The 8040-nt window shown below is 32.9% G+C and overlaps 1 pseudogene; it reads left to right on the top strand.

The window, feature by feature from the left end:
• The first annotated feature begins 5124 nt into the window (after positions 1–5124).
• On the top strand, positions 5125–5636 carry LOC149226549 (putative aquaporin PIP2-8 pseudogene; annotated as a pseudogene).
• Positions 5637–8040: the final 2404 nt, after the last annotated feature.

The following is an 8040-nucleotide window of genomic DNA, read 5'->3' as shown; positions in this document are numbered from 1 at the left end:
TTGCAAATTTTCATGCAATCCCATATGTTGATTGTGAAAAAAATTTGTGCAGGTGAAGCTCTAAAATGGTTGAGAGGGAGACCATTTTCATGTGATTGTTGATTGTGAAAAAGTTTCGTGCAGGTGAAGCTCTAAAATGGTTGAGAGGGAGACCATTTTCATGGGATTGAAGCTCTAAAATAGTTGCGGGGAAGGCGGTGAGAATAAATGGTGAGAACAAATGGCAGGTTGAAGGAGGAAATGAGAACAAGTGTCAAATAAAATAAGTATAGGTGTCATATAGGTAGGAAAATAGTTCTATATTAGTTCTATAGGTATGTGGAAACGATAGAACTATTTTGATGGCCTTAAAAGATTGTAACTATAGGTACGTGGAAACGATAGAACTATTTTGATGACCTTAAAAGATTGTATTATTGAAAACATAAATCTTATCCTGACTTTTGTATGCTTATGCGCTTATCCTCTCCAAAGCCAAAAGCAAGAAAGATACTGTTAACATTAAGTGTTTACAAATTAATGCTAAGTTGGAGATGGCATTAATTCATTTTGTATTATTGCAATACAATATATCATTGGTTTTTACAAGTTTATCCTATGTATGGCCTCGATATGAGGCCAAATAAGATGGTGAAACAGTTCATTGGATAGAATTTGGAGGGCCCATCCGTTCATTGGATAGAATTTGGAAAGGCTCACTGAACTTTCGTTAAAAGTTAGAATTTTGCATCGGTTTTGTATCCAAATAATACCAAAAACTAAAACGGATTACTATAGTCCCTAGCCCCGAAGGTGCAGGGACTAATAAGAAGGAATCGATATGCCTTTTGCGTAGAAACTGGATTATCTATTTGAGTACATGGAGTTTGTAATGTATATCTTTAAAAGCGTAGTTGTGGAGTTTGTAATGACGTCATTTAATATTGTAATTGCCGTTAATTAAAAAATATTTATATTAAAAAAATTTATAATTTTATATTTTTTTTGGTAGAATTAATATTTAACTAGTTTGACCATCTTTCTCGGTTTTGAAGAAGAATTATATTGGATAGTTTGAAATTGGTACACTGAAATGATCAGGTGAATATTTAATATTTGAATCGAAATTATTTAAATTTAAATTTAAATTATTGAATACATAATAATTTAAATATAAAAATTTATTTTAATTTAAGATTTATGCAATGAGAAAGATAAATTTGTCAAGATGTAAATTGTCAAATTTATTAAAATGTCAAACATGTTTTAAATAAAAAAATTTAAAAATAGTTGACCAATAAAAAGATATTTGATTTTTTTATTTTTCTAACACTTGATAGATCCATAGTTAAAGTAAGTTTATTCTACTTTACATTTACAATTTATTTATTTTGTAGTTAAAGTAAGTTTATGCTACTTTACATTTACAATTTATTTATTTTTAATATAAAATGTATAGAATGGATGATATATATAAATAAATTGGTAGATATATAGTTTAGAAAATATATATATATATATATTGTAAATGTTGAATTTTTATATGGTTACTAATTAAATTTGAATATAAAATATAAAATATTGAATATAATCATTATGAATATGAATCTTTATTTTAATATAGACACTCAAATGGATTTTATATAAAAATATATATTTTTAATTATATGTTTATTAGTTAAAAATTATGTTATTGGAAAAAGAAAAAAATTGTAATCTTGTTAAGAACAAACTTACAATATAACAGATTGAATTAAATCGATTTATTATTATTTTTATTATGTGGATTGGCATGTCTATTTTGGAATAGGGTTTTCATAATATAAATATAATTATTATAAATATTAGATGGATGGTAGGGATTTAACTTTCATAAAATATTCTTAGAAGTATACACAATTGAAAGGCTAGGATTTTTTTCCCAAAATAGCTACCCATTTTTTGTCCTTTAACTAAATTCATTAATTTAAAAATTGTCCTATGAAAAAGTGTCATATAAGATGACTTATAGTTTCTTGGAAATTGGGTATTGATAATCCATAATATTACAACAAACCTATTTACATATTAAGAATCTCAATGATAAAGTGTGGTGAATTTCCATGATTACTTTAAATAAAGTTATAATTTAGTTAATACTATGATCTTTCTAATTTTAATAACTTGAAATATAAAATGAAATAAGTTTTTTTATACCTTTTTAAAATTAATTGCTATCTACATTTATCACTTATTTTATATATATAACATAGTTACATTTATTTACAATCAACATACTATCTATTTATATTAACCCAATATTTATTTAAACTCATTTACCAATACTACATTTTCTCATACTAAATTGTAAAACACCTTTTTTATATAATAATTTAATTAAAAAATAGCTTTATAGAAGTCACGTTATAATATAACTAAATTACAAACCAGTTACGTTGAAAGGAATTGATATGCTTTCCAGATATAACATGCTTTAAAAAAAATATGAACGCATTGACAACCCGTTATCTATTGATCAATTTGATAGATTTCTATACGAAATTCATGAGGTTCGTATTCTAATTTCAAGAAGTTGCTTACAAACTCATACACCTCGAGGAAGCCATTAGTGACTAACTTTAGGTTAAGTTAAATGACATTTTTTGAACAAGTAGGACCGTGGGAAAATAGCAAAGAATTAATATGCTCTCAGATACTTTGATACGTGTTTGGTACGTGTATATCTTATGGATTCTTTTTAATACGTTTTAATGTTTATAGTTTTTCACTTACTTTCTTCTTTATTAGAGTTTTGATTAATTATACTTGTCTTTGACATTAATGTGTTGTTTTTTATTATAGTGTTGATTAATTGTGTTTGATATTAAATTAAAATTTAAGTTTATTTAATTGATTAAAATTAATATGAAGATATTTTAATTATTATTTTGTAATTATATATTTGAAATTGTTAAATTACATTTAATTACTAAATATAATTGGATATTTATTATTATTTTTTTCTAATGGGTAATTTAATTTATAGATTAAATAACTATTTTCTAGAGTAGTTTTTTTGATTAATTTTATTCAAAATATTTTAAATATTTTTAAAAAGTTTAAAATTGTTTAACATGTTTCATAAAGTTTTTTTTATAGATTTCTGATGTATTTATGCATTTAAAAATTATTTTAAATAATAAAAAATCGCAATTTTGGTGTGAGATGTGAAAAGGCCATTCTATTTTTAATTGAGTTTACTTCTTTTATTTTATAAACACTGTATACTATCTCTCTCATATTAAATCATCATTTAATGTTTACATTTATTTACAATAATTGAACTTGTAGTCTATCTGTTTTAAATTTTGCAAAGGTTTTCCACCATATTTTTTTTCCAATTTATCAAAAATTTGGTGGGGCTTTTTTGGAATAACAAATTTGAGTTGTAAATTTTCTACAATCAAAACACTCTTGGTTTTTTTTTAATACTAAATCTATATTATAATAAAAAATTTAAAATTTTACCAAAAAAATATTCAACAAATTAAAAAAAAAACTCCAAAACATAGTAAATTTAAATAACCCAGTGATTAAAAAGAACATCAGTGCATTGACTATTAAATTATGTATATTATACTAAATGAAATTGTTATATTTGTGATTAATAAAAGTCATGTAATAAAATAAATAAATTACAAACCACTTAAATACGAAAGAATTGATATGCCTTCCACATATAATATGACTTCAAAAATATGAACGCATTGACTAACAGTTACGTATGGATCATTTTGATAGATTTGTATACAATGTTGATGAAGTTCGCATCATCATTTTAAGCAGCTGCTTACAGACTCGTGAACTTTGAGGAAGTCATTACCAGAGAGTGACAAACGTCAAGTTCACATAAATAGCCTTTTCTGAAAAACAAGGACAGTGAGAAAATAGGGAAGAATTAATATGATTTCAGCAATATGAACACAAACTATTGATTAGGTATGGATTACTTTGATACGTAATTGCTACGTGTACAGACTCAGAGTATCGATTATTTTTAATACGTTTTTAAGTTCATAGATTTTCGGTTGCTCTCTTCGATGTTATTGCAGTGGTCGTTAATTAGAGTTGTGTTTGACATTATATTTTCTTCCTTATCATTATAGTGGTTATCATTATAGTGGTAGTGGTGGTCAATTACCGTTTTGTTTGACATTAAATTAAATTTTAATGTCGGTATTTTAGTGGTCATTAATTAGAGTGTTTGATTTGATTAATTATAATTTTGTTGGAAGGTAAAATAAAATTCAATGTTTATTTAGTCATAGAATTTAAGTTGTAGTTTACAAAATAGGTTTTTTCATCAGAATTCATCAAAATTTAGTTATACAATTTCAAGTAAGAATGTGTTTTTTCTTTTTCTTTTTTGAATAAAACTACACATATTAAACAATTTAAATTCAAAATTTTAAAACTCTTAATTAAATTTTGATTAGTATTGATCACACTAAATGTCTTGAAAAAGACTGTTTTGTCTATAAATTAAACTAGGCCAAAAATATGTTTAAAGTCAACAAAATTGAGAAATATAAATCATATACAAGGGAGTTGTCTTTAGTGAGACTTTTTGGACTTTTTGGTGCCGGAATCTAGTGGAAAATTTTGAGGTAAGATCTTGAATTTTGTTATTTAAACTTGTTTTTTTGACTATATATATGGATTCAACACCTTGGAAAACCCCTAGTGCACTTTGATTGCTTAGGATTACCCATCAAAGCTTATGATTTCAATAAATTCCTACAGGATTTTAGAGAAATTACACCGAAAAAGCCACAGTAAAAGCTTCCAAAATGTCGAACTAAAGACAACTCCATATACTAGTAAAACTAAAATAAATAAAAAATATAAATAGTTTGACTATAAATGTTATATTATTTTGACACGTCTCCCTGCTACCCGGGTAACGTTTGTAATAACTGTTTGTTGGGTAGGATAATGTTCGAAATTAACTACGTTCAACATTGTAAGAGAATTTGGTCTAGCATAGTTGTTTCATGTGTACTCTATAAATTAAACGGCAAAAAAGGGATGCAAGCACAATGTGTTGTTGTTGCACTCTCTGGAATTCTTCTGGGGTAACCTTCAGTGCTTTTTTCAGTTCTCTCCATGGCTAGATTGTATGAAGGAGGAGCAGGCAAAGCGGAGTATGTCAAACCGTCTCCTGGTCCAATTTTAGACTTAAACGATTTATTTCTCTGGTCCTTCTACAGGGCCATCATAGTCGAGTTTGTAGCTACATTTTTGTTTGTATACATAAAAGTAAGTACAATCATCGGTCAAGCCAACCAGAAGAATGTGTGTGCCGGCGTTGGAGCTCTGCGTATTGCATGGGCTATTGGGGGAATGATTTTTGTTCCCGCGTATTGCACCACTGGGATTTCAGGTTCCCATTTCTTTCTCCACTAGTTCATATTTTTACAAAATTATCAAGAGAGATAAGAAAGAAAATATATGTGAGTGAAAATTCAATTTTGCATTGTGCAGGTGGTCATATAAGCCCTGCAGTCACTTTTGCTATGCTTGTTTCTCGAAAGGTATCCCTGAATCGCGCGCTCTTGTACATGCTGGCGCAGTGTGTGGGTGCAATCTGCGGTGTCACGCCCCTACACCTGCGGTAGTCTTTCAACCGCTTATAGCGAGGTGTGGCACCACCGAACACTTTCTTTTCACCAATACTTATGTTCATGGACTACGCCTTAATTCAGTTTCTCCTACTTAGTTTGTGTTTTGCAACCAAGTATTATTATATTTATCCTTTATACCAATGAACACCCATACTCATTCATTATCAACAGCAATTATAAACAAAGACAATTGCACAGTATAAAGGGGAGGGGCAACTCCCTGCAATATGAGTCTGCCCGAATCAATATATTATATAATCTTCACTTTTACAATGTACAAGCTAAATCTTGGGAAACCCTAAATTCACACTTAGTCAATTTTCACAACTTCGGCAAACTCGGTTGCCCAACTCGTCGGCACCTTCACACGGTCGCCGCATGACTCACCAACCCGTTGTTCACCTCGTCGCACGTCTTCACTGGTTCGCTCTTCGTTTGGTTGCAAATGGCCAAACCATGTACACCTGCCCACACGTAGTCCCGCTTGCCAACTCTTGACAAATGCCCAAATCGTGTGAACAACACGTAGTACCGCCTGCCCAACTCTACGACCTCCAGTTCCAACCTTCGTTCACCTTTCATGCACACTTGCATGATGGGCGGGCGCTCCCCCGAGTCGCCAAGACACCCACGCCAAGTCGTCGCACAAACGGGCGCCACACGTTCACCGTGCATGCCTCACCCGATCACCGGGCGCACCCTCGCCCGCACCTTCGTTCACAACAAGTCCAACGCTTCTTCGTGCACAACCGCCCAAGAACGGGCGCATAAGAACTGTGCCTTCCTCCTTGCCTTATGCGCACTTAGACCTGCGCTCCTTTTACTTGTGCGAAGATGTCAAGGTTGAATGATGATTGAAATGCTCCAAATGTATCGCAATATTTATCCATTGCAAATGGGGGTGGAGCCGACCACCCATCATTCATGCACACACCCTTCCAACCACCCAATACATGTGTCGGCCTCCCCTCCATTGTAAGTCGGCCTCCCCTCCATTGTAAGTCGGCCTCCAAGTGCATCGCTCCACGTTCAAGGGTGTATAAACTCCATCGCAACTCTACCATATCGCATATGTTTCATCACAAGTTATGTCGCAAGGTCCTCCGTCGCATCGCATAACTGGTCGGTCGCACCATCGTCCGTCGCACATCCACACGCGCTTGTGTGCGCGCGCCCGGTCGCTCGACGCCCAACCGTCGCACATCTCCGAAGGCCTTACATCATCCTACACCTGAAATCGTTGTCGTCCTCGACAACATACCATCCTGGTAGCCATCCACCAAGATCATCAATATCCATGATGTCAACTCCTCCACATACTGCAACATCCCTGCAACATATGTAGAACCACCATCTCCATCATGTCTCACCTCGACAACCATCTGTCACCAAGATCACCATACCAAGGTATACACCTATCGGTATGTCATACATCAAAGATCATCTCAATCCATGATCATCGACCACCTTGTCATAATCTCCACATGCTGCTCCCCATCATGGAAGGTTGGTCCCTCCATCCAAGCTACATGCCTACTGCAACATTTTGTGTCGACCTCATCATGTGTCGTCCTCATGTGAACTGCTGCCATGATACTCCAACAAATGCCAACACATCTCTACACACTGTTAACCCCCATGTCTGAACTAGTTGGGTGACCAGTCCAACTATCACGCTCAAACCATGATAATGCACATCCTCATGTCACCATTAGTTGTTTCTCAAAACATCCTATCACATCCTCAACTCGATCAAGAATCCATCTCCATACAAGTGTAAGCCATGCTCAGGTCCATGAAGTAGTCCTCATCTCATCTATAACATGTTATCCATGATGTTTGGTGTTAATGTGCTACATGAAATCAGCCACATCTATCCCAACATCATCATCCATGTGTGTATCTCCTCCATATGAAGAGATCATCTCATCAATCTCCAACTCTTGGTATGCCACATCTAGGTCCATGAAGTAGCCTCCATCATATCTGCAATGTGCCATCCCTCAAGTCTACCATAGAAACAAGTATACACCTGTCTCATCTATCCATGTGCTGCCCATGATCATAGATCAATCAGCTCCCATGTGTCCAAGGTAGTTGAGTCTCGGCTCAACCTATGCCCAAGTGTAGTCACCAAGACATCAACATCATTGTAACTCCATCACTCCAAAGTGTCTCATATCGATCCTCCATCACTAAATTCATGTTCCCATTATGGATGAGAAGTGATTTCAGACCATTCGTGCAAAATCTCAAAGCCCTTCCAAATGAAGAAATGTTGCGATGGATAAAAATACATTCAGTCAAGGTAGTAAGACCACCAAATAGGAGATCATCGGGGAACATTAAGTGTGTAATGTTAATCCTTTTTATACTCTAATACCTGATATTTCCCCCA

The sequence above is a fragment of the Pinus tabuliformis genome, chromosome J (genome assembly GCF_031772625.1).
Source record: "Pinus tabuliformis cultivar Carrire ecotype Pingquan chromosome J, CPIR1, whole genome shotgun sequence".
Lineage (NCBI taxonomy): Eukaryota > Viridiplantae > Streptophyta > Pinopsida > Pinales > Pinaceae > Pinus > Pinus tabuliformis.
This window is presented reverse-complemented; position numbering and strand designations above follow the sequence as displayed.